General features: G+C 41.1%; 1 protein-coding gene across 4 annotated transcripts in view; it reads right to left on the bottom strand.

The window, feature by feature from the left end:
• The window catches only part of LOC117517084 (prolyl 4-hydroxylase subunit alpha-2-like), an 87,516-nt gene extending 80,412 nt beyond the window's left edge, over positions 1-7,104 (bottom strand). For 2 of the 4 annotated variants that reach the window (XM_034177997.1, XM_034177996.1), the window contains exon 1: positions 6,954-7,104. The gene's annotated coding sequence lies outside the window, so the exon portion shown is untranslated. The remainder of the gene's footprint in view (positions 1-6,953) is intronic. The other 2 variants (XM_034177995.1, XM_034177993.1) reach the window with 2 other exon arrangements.
• Between the last annotated feature and the right edge of the window lie 5,197 nt (positions 7,105-12,301).

Genomic DNA, 12,301 nt, shown 5'->3' with positions numbered 1-12,301 from the left:
TTGGCAGATATCCAAATTCAGGTATCGAGATCGGAAGTGAAAAATTGTGGATCGGTGCATCCCTACCTTCAATAATGAAGACTGATCTACAAAATCAGGGTTCAAACTGATTCTGATAGCACAACAAATTAAAAATTTTAATATTCTGCACATACGGAATTAAAGCTGCAGCTACAAATGACCAGCTGCCCATTTAAAAAAATGTATTGCACATGAAATATTATAATTTATAAATACCAAAGCTGTACTATTAATGGCATTGCATTTGGAACTGTTACATCAGCTTGAGGATATACGTACAGTGGATAAAATAAGTAGTGAACATGTCACCATGTTTCTCACTAAAAATATTTTTAAAAGATGCTATTGACATGAAATTTGTACCAGATGTCCATAACAACCCACATAAACTGTGAGACTATTAACCTTGTTTGCTTGGTTAATAATCCTTTAATATTTGACTACTTTCACTAACTGATTAAAAACATCTGCATAAAAAGGACAGCTGCGGGCTCTGTGGTATCCCAGTGTTTTCACATGGGAGGAGATGCCATTTTCTTCATATTTCATACAATATTAGCTTTGATTAAGGAGACAAGTATCATGCCCCATAAGTGCAACAACTACAGGGGTATTACACAACTCTCTGTGGTTTTAACAGTAGTTTCATAGGTCATTCTCTATACAATCCAAAGCCAACTGCTCAGTGAGCTGATCAGTCTGGCTTCACACTCAAGAAGTTAATCGCATCCAAGTGATGACAGGTAAACCAAGCACGAATACAGCAGAGCATCTTTACAGCATATATTAGGGATGTGAATCATACAACAACTCACGATTCAATTCGATTCCGATTCTTGGGGTGACGATTCGATTCAGAATCGATTTTCGATTCAAAGAGCTCTGAGAAATAGTTATATTACTTAAAAATGTTTATGTTTAAGAAAATGCAGCTTTACAAGGTTAACTGATTCTAGATGTAAATTTACTTATCTGCTTTGCTCGTTCAGAGTTGACTGGCAGTTTAGCGAAGCGCTGGTCAGTAATCAGCAGAGACCGCTGCTCCCCTCTTTTAGCTCCGGGTGATGGCGTCGCACGTGGGCTTGCGGATTCGAAGTGTTTCCGAAGTACTTGACTTTCATTTTGCAGATTCTGCACACTGCATAAGTCATGTCAAGCTCCTTCTTACGCAGCAAATAAAAAAAAATAAAAAAAATCCAAAATGCGCCCAAACATTTGCCTTCAGCAAAGACGGTGCTGGCTGAATTAGCTCTTCGTCCGCCATGCTAACCTGCAGCTCACGAATGTTTGAAGCAGGCCGGACTCTCCCCTTGGGGGGACGCTGTAGTATGGAAGCCGCTGCCTGACAAACAGTACACGCAGCGAGTAAGCAAGAAAATGTAAAAAAAAAAAAAAGCTTTTTAAAAATCGATTCTTGGACATTTTGGATAGATTTAGAATCGTAATAAATAAGAATCGCAATTCGGACATGAATCGATTTTTTTCCGGCACCCCTAGCATATATGCAGATTTTCCAAAGGGTCTGACTCAGGCGAGCTACTCTGTGGGACATCCAGAGAACGTGGGATCCACAATCAGCACACAGCCAGTGTGGTGGGACTGTGTGGAATGGGGTATCAGACCACTGTCTTTGAATTCTCTCAACTTGGGGATCAAGTACCTTGCCCAAGAGTGATTTTGGGGTCTGTGAGGGAATTGAACCATGCCCACCACTTTAACCTCTAGATCATCACCTCCAACATGCCCATGTCACTCTTCTTGACTGCAACAGGAAAATAATTCAGTTTGAGAAAACAAAGACCACCCAGAGGACTACCTGGGTGGGTGCCACACAAGACCCAAATAATCATTAATAATCAATTATCATAATCATTCAAGCCCCAAATATTATTTTAAGTACCATGGAAGTGTGTGGACCTGCAAAGTTTCCAAAACTAAACAATGTAATTTTGCTGCAAACTAACATTTGGAGCCGTGGTTTGCATGCTATCATATATAACATATTTACTCTATAAAATGCCCCGTGGGCCTGCAATTTTCGTGACGGGGGCGCCTATTGACGATCATTTGCATGCGCATACTTGCATGCATGCTGTACACAGTATGGCCTTACGGTACATACAGACATGCATAATGCATGCAAGAGAAGCAACGTAGACTTGAACCAAATGTTTTTCTGCATGCAGTAGCTGCTAAATAATTGCACAAAATGGCTACTCGGCAGCATTCAAGCTAAAAGTTGTGAAAGAAGTGGAAGAGAAGAGGAAGCACCATGCTGCATGGATTTTCCTAGTCGATAGGAAACATGTCTGGGAGTGGTGTAGAAACAAGGATAAGCTTACAACCCTGGTCAAAACAGCAAAATGGCTGTCTGGTGGGGGGAGGAAAGTGCGCTATGAGGATACTGAAGAGGAACTGATAAAATGGTCCCAGGAAAGGAGAACAGCAGGCATCTGTGTGAGAGGGAAGGGTCTGAAATACGAGGCACTGCGGCTGCATAAGCAACATGGAAATCAGAATTTCAGAGCCTCGAATGGCTGGCATTTGAAATTTTTGGAATGACATATCAAGCTGACAATGTGCTCATGTTGCTCAGCACCGAAAGAACTGATGGATAACAAGGTGGACAAATTTGTGAAGTATAAAGTATGTCCTGAGTCAGATGTGAAGGAAAGTGAAGATGACACATTTTCATTTTACTCTGCTCTCTCAGGAATTCATAATTTCACTACATGCTATGTGCTGGAAAAAAAAAATCAGGGGTAGCATTTACTGGGGGGGCTTTATGTCACAGAATATGACTGGGTCCACTTTAACGTATTATGCACCAATAATCAAAAATGATGATTCTTCTCCTGTAGTGGCTCTATATAGTGTCAGTTCTTCATTCATCCTTAAATGCTGTGTGATGACCTGCACTGTCAGTTATTACTACAGACCACTGTCTTATTACTCATTAGAGTTATTTGCATTTGAAAAGGGAACACACGAGCAAGACATTCAGGACGCAAGGGCTCCAATGGGGCATGGGTTACTTCAGGGCTAATGCTGTTTTGTGGAGTAATTTTCATCTTGTGTTTTACTGCCTCCAGCAAAACAGACCAAATCCTGGCTGGTCTGAGCAACAGCTGCACTGGGTCATGCAAGCTGAAATTATAAACTACAGCTCATTTATGACAGCAAAATCAGCCGTGATTTTTTAAACCCCGGACAGAATGAAAAATATAAAACTACAATAAATGCAATTAATCAATTCATCCCATCTCCAAAAGGTTAAGCACAAACTAATACTTCAAATACTTTCTACAGACCAGGTGTCACTTTGAGTACAATACTAATGGCACATAATTCAAACAAAGCAATAAATTCAGATAAACAAAAAATGAATTTGCAGAATCCTATGAAGAGACAAAACAGGGCTGATACCGAGCTGTAACTTATCTGTCACACATACTTCAGAACTTATACAGAATTAAAAGTCTGTTTTCATCTACATAAAAAGTTTAAACTGTAGAAGTAGTGTAGCAAAATATAACACTGCAATGCATATAAAAAGTATCTCATAAAGAATGGGAGTTGCATAGCATAAAGCTAAGATTTTTTTTGTAAGCACAGACAGATATGATACATGCTCACATCCTACAGACTGCAGCTGCGACAATGAGATAAACAAATGATGCTTAATGTTGCATTCACTTTTTTCATGTGTTGTTCATATTCATTTTTTTTAATTGACCTGTGTCTGACCTGACGACGGTCACAGCAGGACATCATTTGTAGACATGGGAGGTACAGCCAAAGATCCATGTTACAGAATATTTAAAATATAAGGTGGCGTACCCAGGATGTTTGCATTAAAAACACACAAACACACACAAAAAAACAAACTGGGCCATCGTCAAGTTTTTAATACTATGCTGCTGTATATCGATGCTGTCTTGACAGACATGCACAGATGATTGTCTGCTGACTTTTTCTTCATCATTGGAAATACAGTACCAATGTTGTATAGAAAAGCTTCTAAATTCACTTGTATAAAGAAAATTGAGAATTTTGGAAGCACAAAGAAGTTGGTATTTATTGATCATTTGTTGGCATGATTTATGCACAGACACATTCCAAACCTTTGCGCTAGTGCATGTAGAGGGTTTTCAATCACATGACCGATTTGCTCCCGTCTCCATCATGGATTACTACGTGGCTGGCGTGTGAAAGAAAACAGAGAGAATGAAAGCTTATTACGAGGTTTTGAACCCTCAAGATAAAGCTGTTTATTGTGATCGATGCATAGCAGTTGGTTCAGTGGATCCGTATGTTATGCCTGATAGTGAATTTAATGACTATTTAATGAAGTGTCCGGCAGTTTCACAGTGCAAGCTTTTATGGCCATAACCAAGCAGACCACCCATAAATCGACCGGAGGAAAAGCTCCAAGGAAGGAGCTCACTACCAAAGCCGCCCGGAAGAGCGCTCCAGCTACCGTCGGTGTGAAGAAGCCCCACCGTTACAGGCCCGGTACTTTGGCGCTGAGAGAGATCCGCTGCTACCAGAAATCAACTGAGCTGCTGATCCGCAAGCTGCTGACCAGGTCAGCCTCACTGGCCTCCTGCAGAGCATCACAGCAGAGCTCTGAAAGCGGAGGTTGGTCTTGAAGTCCTGAGCGATTTCTCTTACCAGGTGCTAGAAGGGCAGCTTACGGATCAGCAACTCTGTGGATTTCTGGTAGCGGCGGATCTCTCTCTACGCCACGGTGCCGGGCCTGTAATGGTGAGGCTTCTTCACACCGACGGTAGCTGGAGCACTCTTCCGGGCAGCTTTGGATTTACGGGCGGTCTACTTGGTTCTTGCCATATTAAAGCTTCCTTCAGATCTGCTGAGCCAGGTCTCTGTGTTGCTTAGAAAGCTCGTAACACTCCACTGCTTGATGCACAATAACTGCTGACAGCCTGTAAAATGAGCACCTGCCTCATTTTTATCACCTGTTTGAACAATCAACGACAGCACAAAAGTTGACCATTGTTGAAGCTTCTGCAATTGTTTGACAAATGCATGTAGCGTATCACAGCGGCCACCGCGTCGTAATCCAGAATGGCCGCGGCACACAAAGTCACGTGGCCGATAGAGGTGGGCGATACCGGGATTTTGGTATTGATCTGATACCAAGTAAATGCAGGCCCAGTATCGCCGATATCGATACCGATACTTTTTCATATTTAAGCTTCATAGACGCAAAGGATCCAAAAGACCTAGGATAGAATTTCACCAAACATTGTACGTGACAATAAAATACTTTATTATCACAACATTTTTGTTTAAAAAATATCACTCAACACAACTTAAAACAAAATCTCCTGAGGAAGAGGGCTGACAAACCACAATACAAGGGTGCGCTGCTCCGTGTTGTGTGACACAGAGCAGCGCTGCTCTTACAGACAGAGAGTAGACTTTGATGAATCTGCATGTGCAGCAGTCAGTGCGTGCGGGAGAGAAAAAAAGCTTGAGTATCGATCTTTTTACACGAGGATCGTTCAATATCAATACCAGCATTGGTATCGATATTAGGATCGATCCGCCCACCTCTAGTGGTCGATAAGTCACATGAAAACTCAATGAAATCTCATTTACATAAAGAACCACTGTGAACAACGAGCTATGTTTACAAGCTTTCGCTTTAATCTGGCAACATCTGTGATGACTATCAAAGAAAATCAAAGAAAGCAACAGGTCCCATCTTGACAACCTATTGTGCGTGGTGTGAAGCAGATAGCACCAAATCCAATTGGGTATTTACACAGCATGCACAGAATCTGAGCACACGGGCCAAAGAGGTTGTATTTAGTTACGTAATTTGTCATTGGCTTGTTTTGGGCATAATATGAACTAATACAGAGTCATCTGTTATTGCCTTTAAAAGACAACGTTCACATCTAATGGGCACACTGCGGTTTGGTTGCTCTGTGCGGGACACGCCCAAACAGTCTGTGCAAAGAGACGGTGGTAATCGCTCCTTTACAGAAGCCACCAGATTTTTTTTTTAATTAATTAAACTGCCTCTCTTTGAAGTGTTTACGGCCACTCTGGCTACAAATTTACTATTTATCTCGTGACAGCGTAAGCTTGCCCGCAAGTTTTATAATATGACCCCTTCAATGTATTTATGAAGCAGACGCAAAGAGCGCATGTGATAATTATACATAAAGCGTTTTACACCTTTAAACAAACTTTGAGAACAAGATGATATATCACACAACAACTTTGAATTCGCTCCAATGTTTAAAAAACAAAGCATAATTTGATCAGTTGAAGTTTTAATCTTTTGTGTGTGTGTGTGTGTGTGTGTGTGTGTGTGTGTGTGTGTGTGTGTGTGTGTGTGTGTGTGTGTGTGTGTGTGTGTGTGTGTGTGTGTGTGAGAGAGAGAGAGAAAGAGAGAGAGAGAGAGAGAGAGAGAGAGGGAGAGAGAGAGAGAGAGAGGGGTTAGCGGTCAGAATTCCTTCTGGATTGTTCGGTTCGTTACATCGCCAACTGGACACGAGCCGCGCAGTGACGTCAGCCGACACCCAAGACTGTGAACTACACATTAAGTACACACATTAAACACCAAAACAACTAAATAAATAAACCCTCCAAAACATAAAGTCACATCAATTCAGGCAGCATGGCGGGACACGTTCAATATCAAAGTTTACGCCGAGTTTTAAAAACTTGTGTAACATGGTAACCAAGCAGGAGTGACACGTTACTAGGGAGCAAAACCAGCAACACTACTCACCAGCAGCGGACATATATATTTTTCGCCTGCGCGGCAATAAAAAAAATCACAAATTTACAGTTAGATGTTACATTACATAAGATAAATCAGCATGTTCGAAAGGCTCAAGCGCCTCGTCTCTGGCCGCTATGTCTGGAAAATTCCACACAGTGTTTCATTGAACTTACCTTTAATGTATGTCTTAGAGAAGAAACGTCAGGTTTTAAAACTGGCCGCTGTTCATGTGAAGCCCGAGGTAACACGGAGGGTCGATTTGTACGCTGCCACGTACAGAGCCAGCTACCACACAGCTGACATAATGTTGCGAATAGAGGCGCACCGACATTCCTCTTGCACGTTTCCAGAGTGCTGCCTTCACGTGCACTTTGTAAATTTCACCGTCCAGGCACTTCCGAGAACGACTTCAAAATAGTTTGGCGCTGATGCATGGGAACTCACTTGATTCAAAAGTAAGAAAGACTTTCTTCTGTACTTAATAAAGTCAGTTATATGAGCTTCAAACAAGTAGAAGCTAAATCAAAAAGCTTGTCAACAAGAAAAATATGTGCAACATATGTATAAAAAAAGGTGTATGTGTGTTATGTTTAAAGGGGTGGTGGCCAAAATGTTAGTGCTCTTGGTTTCATTGCCAGGGGTTCCCTGTTCAAACCCCACCCCTGACACATTTCTCCATGTAATATGGAGGTGCATCAAGAAGGGCATCCAGTGTCAAACTTGTGCCAAAATCAACATGTAGATCCACCTTGCATCTGCTGTGGCAACCCTGAGTGAAAACAGGGTAGCAACTTAAGGGACTCACTGTATGTTACATGTTTTCTAATGTCAAAATGCACATCAGGAAATCATATCAAGAACAGGGTGATTAAAAAGCAGTGATTTAAAGAAGTCAATCCCCTCTGGATCATTCACACAATAACTTAAAAACAATAAATGCTGTCACCTCATACAGGTACAGTTTAAAAGGGCATATATCAAGGACAAACTGATTAAAACATGGTGAACATTGATGCACCAGAGCAATCAGAAATGCAACTTTGCTTTGCTTGTGTAACATCCCATAGATGTGCCTGTCACCTACTGGATGGTAAGTGGATGCTGGATGGATGATATAAATTAAGAGCAGGTGTGGTTGTTTCCCAGTGGTTACATTCTAATACTCAAATAACACTTTCACACAGCCACAAAACCCTGCAGAAAGGATTTTGTGTGAGTTTAGCTGTGAATGAAAAAGAAAGTGGGGGAGGTGGTTGACTGAGTGATTGGGATCAGTGTGTGAGAGATAAAATACTTTTTTTAAATTAAAGCTTTATTTAACCAGGTTAGTCCCACTGAAGTTGAGATCTCTTTTACAAGGGAGACCTGGACAGTTATAAACTTTCCAATTCACCCAACCTGCATATCTTTAAATGTAGGAAACCCACGCAAACACGGCGAGAACATGCAAACTCCACACAGAAAAGCCACAGCTGGGAATTGATCCCATGACCTTCTTGCTGTGAGGCAACAGTTCTAACCACTAATCCACCCTGTTCCCATTTTCTCACATCCATGTGCTAATTCACATCAGTAAGCTGTTTTCTCATTGTTTATCAGGAGCTTATGTTATGAACACGTACCTAGATTTAAATATAATTAGGGTTTTAATGTTAAACACCTGAAATAGCTCACAGCTGTGTGCATTTAGAAAATGTGACAACTTCAGAGCTCTGAGCTGGTTTACAAAGTTTTACTGCTGGTGTTACGCTTCGGATGAGGTACTGTTATTTTATCTATAAAAATTTTCTCAGGAATACATGCAACAAAAGTTCCGATTAGGAGAGTTTGAAGCTTGAACCATAACAGATGTAGTGATTCAGGTTTTGCCACAGGGTGGCGTTAAGTACACACAAATCCAACAAGATTCAGGTTTTTGAAGACATATTTGTTTGAGTGCATCTTCCCATTTTCTCCTATACTGTCTCTTTACTTTGAATCCTCAGTTCATATATACATATTAATTCATTGATTAATGAATTCATTAAATACACAAGCTAACACAATTAGGAGGAAAAAAAATTAATTTAATCATCATAGTATTGATTCAGAATGTAAACAATCTTAGGCTAACTGGTTATATATCACACTGGATGGGGAAAATCTAAAAACACTGAGAACAAGAGCAATCAGAGATTTCTGACATCTGAAGATCCGGATCCTGATCACCTCCAAAATTCAGTGGACTCTTCCATGCCCTATTATCTATCTATAGTGCAAATTTGGTGAGAATCCGTGAAGTTGTTTTGAAGTAATCCTTTAAAGCTTATATAAGGGAAATCTTGATCCAGATCTGGATCATGTCCAAAATTCAGTGGACTCTTCTATGCCTTATTATCTATCTGTGGTGCAAATTTGGTGAGAACCCATGAAGAAGTTTTGACATAATCCTTCAAAGCCTGTGTAAAGTGAAACTTGATCCAGAATTCGGATCCAGATCCGATTACCTCCAAAATTTAATGGAGTCTTCCTTTGTCTAATATCATCTGTGGTGAAAATACCGTGAAAATCCGTACAGTGGTTTTGATGTAGTCTTGCTAAAGGTCAGACAGACAAACAGACAAATAAATAAATGCAGATGCTTTTATTACGTCCTTGGTGGATGTAATAAACCGGTTCTTGTCCTGACTGAAGAGTTGAAGTGCCTGGTAGCCCAGAGACGGCCCCTGTAGAGGTAAATGTCCCTTACCAAAAAATAGTACTGATAAGAATATAAAAAGTAAACTCAAAGTATACTTGAAACATACATGCATATACTACTTTTTGGCAAGGAGTGTGCATGTGTATTGAAGTAAATCTATACCATCAGAGTTTGAATTTGAATTTTTAAAGTTGAATTTTTTTTTGACCATCAAAATCAGAGTTTGAAGTTTAATTTGTTTAGCATCGAAATATTCAGCCTCACAAACTTTAAACTAAAAAAAAAAATTCAACCTAAAAAAAATAGAAAAGCAGGGAGAAGCAATCGATCCCTGTCGCAATCATCCAACCACAGACATTATATATGTAGAAGCCTCATGGACTGCCGCTGCCTGCTGGAGCTGACGTATCGGCCGCCATCTTGGATGGGTCCCTGTTGCACCCCCGGCGCATTTTGTACTGCTGAAGGTGTATCCCCAACTACAATAATCTGTAACTCCCCAAATTTTGACCCGATTTTCCCACGGTTTGGTTTGTTAGAAACAGCAGAGATTCAGTTACGATACAGGATGTGCTGTCACACATGAAAAATACGTACTTTCATGCTGAAAGACTTCGTCTTATGCTCTTTAACAAAAACATATGGTATGGCATATAGATGAATGTAGGAATTAATTTTATAATTTAGTACAAGAAACAAGTTTGGATTGTTCATTTGAATTTATTTCTCTCTCTCTCTCTCTCTCTCTCACTCTCTCTCACACACACACACACACACACACACACACACACACACACACACACACACACACACACACACACACACACACACACACACACACACACACACACACACACACACACACACACACACAGGACATCACTTTAATTTCCTCTGCTTTGCTCACCAGGTTTTGTTACAAAGATGAACATTTTTTTCAAGGCCAGGAAAAGAAACATACACACGCATGCACGTGCACATACACACACAAAACAAATCCACTGCGCTTGACGTGATTTTTTTTTTTTTTTTTGCATACCATTCAACTCAGCTTTGCCTCATTTAATGGTTTGTTCCAGCTTTCACCTCATACAATATTCTTACCATTGATTGAAGTCATAAACATTCATTATTTGTATGCTGTAACTGTAGCACTCCCACATCTCAGGCCAATCCAGTGTGACGACATCAGTGTTGTCGTCACAATTCCAGTGGGTGGCGCCAAAATGTCGCTGTCATGAGAGAAGACTTTGCTGATGTGTGGTCCAGGGTGCAATACTTACCCAAAGAGAAGTGATTTTAGAATCAATATCTGAGTTTAAAAATAAATAAATAAATAAATCAACTTCAATACAGACTTGATGTTGCTTTAAAAACAAACAAGCAAGCAAAAAAGCCTCTTGAAACTGGCAGGGTTCCACTCAAATCCAAAATAGGGACTAACAGGCAAATGTTCATGCTGTGGACTGTTGGTTTAACCACAGTTCAGTGTTTTCACTTTCTCATCTGTCATCATGTACCTGATGTATGCGGGACTATGGTATGATTAGACCTGATTACAAAAAGAAGCACCAAAGTGCTGGTTGCGTGTTCACCTCATATTCCGCTACACCACCCCAATGTCAAGAGTAGTTCCACTGACAGAAAACAGAGCTTTATTTACATAATGATATTATTTTGTCAGTATTATAACTGCTTTATATTTGGAGGGCTCGGTTGGATTTGGAGGGCTCTCTGTTGGGACTGTTTACACAGAGACTGCTACCTGCTGCTTTGGACTTGAACTAACAGTCTTTTTCAAGACTTTTTTACTTTTTTACTTTTTAATTTTTTTTTTTTAACTTTTTACTGTGCTCCAACGCCTAAGGAAGACCTCTAACGGTCGAAACATCGCGACGGAGCACTTTTATCAGCTAACTTTCATTAGCGTTGGCAGGCTAACTAGCTTGCTAACGCTTTCGTTTTTATTTATTTATTTTTTTTTTTATTTTATTTTAGCACCGTTGTCGTGCGTTGCCTGTGCTGCTTCATGGCCTGTTTGGTGCCTTGATTGGGGCACTCCTTCTGCTGAATCACCTCTGGATTATTTGCACATTATTCACTTTGTGTGTTTTTGGGAATCCGCTAGCTTAGCGTAGCTACTAGCTCTTAGCCGATTTAGCATGGCGGCTTCTCCTGTCTCTCCCGCACTTTTCTGCTCTGGGTGTGAAATGTTTAGTTATTCCTCGGCCTCCTTTAGCAGTAACGGTACTTGTAATAAGTGCAGCTTATTCGTAGCTTTGGAGGCCAGGCTGGGCGAAGTGGAGGCTCGGCTCCGCACCGTGGAAAATTCTACAGCTAGCCAGGCCCCTGTAGTCGGTGCGGACCAAGGTACCTTAGCCGCCGTTAGTTCCCCCCTGGCAGATCCCGTGCAGTCGGGAAAGCAGGCTGACTGGGTGACTGTGAGGAGGAAGCGTAGCCCTAAACAGAAGCCCCGTGTACACCGTCAACCCGTTCACATCTCTAACCGTTTTTCCCCACTCGACGACACACCCACCGAGGATCAAACTCTGGTTATTGGCGACTCTGTTTTGAGAAATGTGAAGTTAGCGACACCAGCAACCATTGTCAATTGTCTTCCGGGGGCCAGAGCAGGCGACATCGAAGGACATTTGAAATTGCTGGCTAAGGCTAAGCGTAAATTTGGTAAGATTGTAATTCACGTCGGCAGTAATGACACTCGGTTACGCCAATCGGAGGTCACTAAAATTAACATTAAATCGGTGTGTAACTTTGCAAAAACAATGTCGGACTCTGTTGTTTTCTCTGGGCCCCTCCCCAATCAGACCGGGAGTGAC

Source organism: Thalassophryne amazonica, chromosome 9 (genome assembly GCF_902500255.1).
Source record: "Thalassophryne amazonica chromosome 9, fThaAma1.1, whole genome shotgun sequence".
Classification (NCBI taxonomy): domain Eukaryota; kingdom Metazoa; phylum Chordata; class Actinopteri; order Batrachoidiformes; family Batrachoididae; genus Thalassophryne; species Thalassophryne amazonica.
The sequence above is the reverse complement of the archived record's forward strand: the minus strand, read 5'-3'. Positions and strand labels throughout refer to the sequence as shown.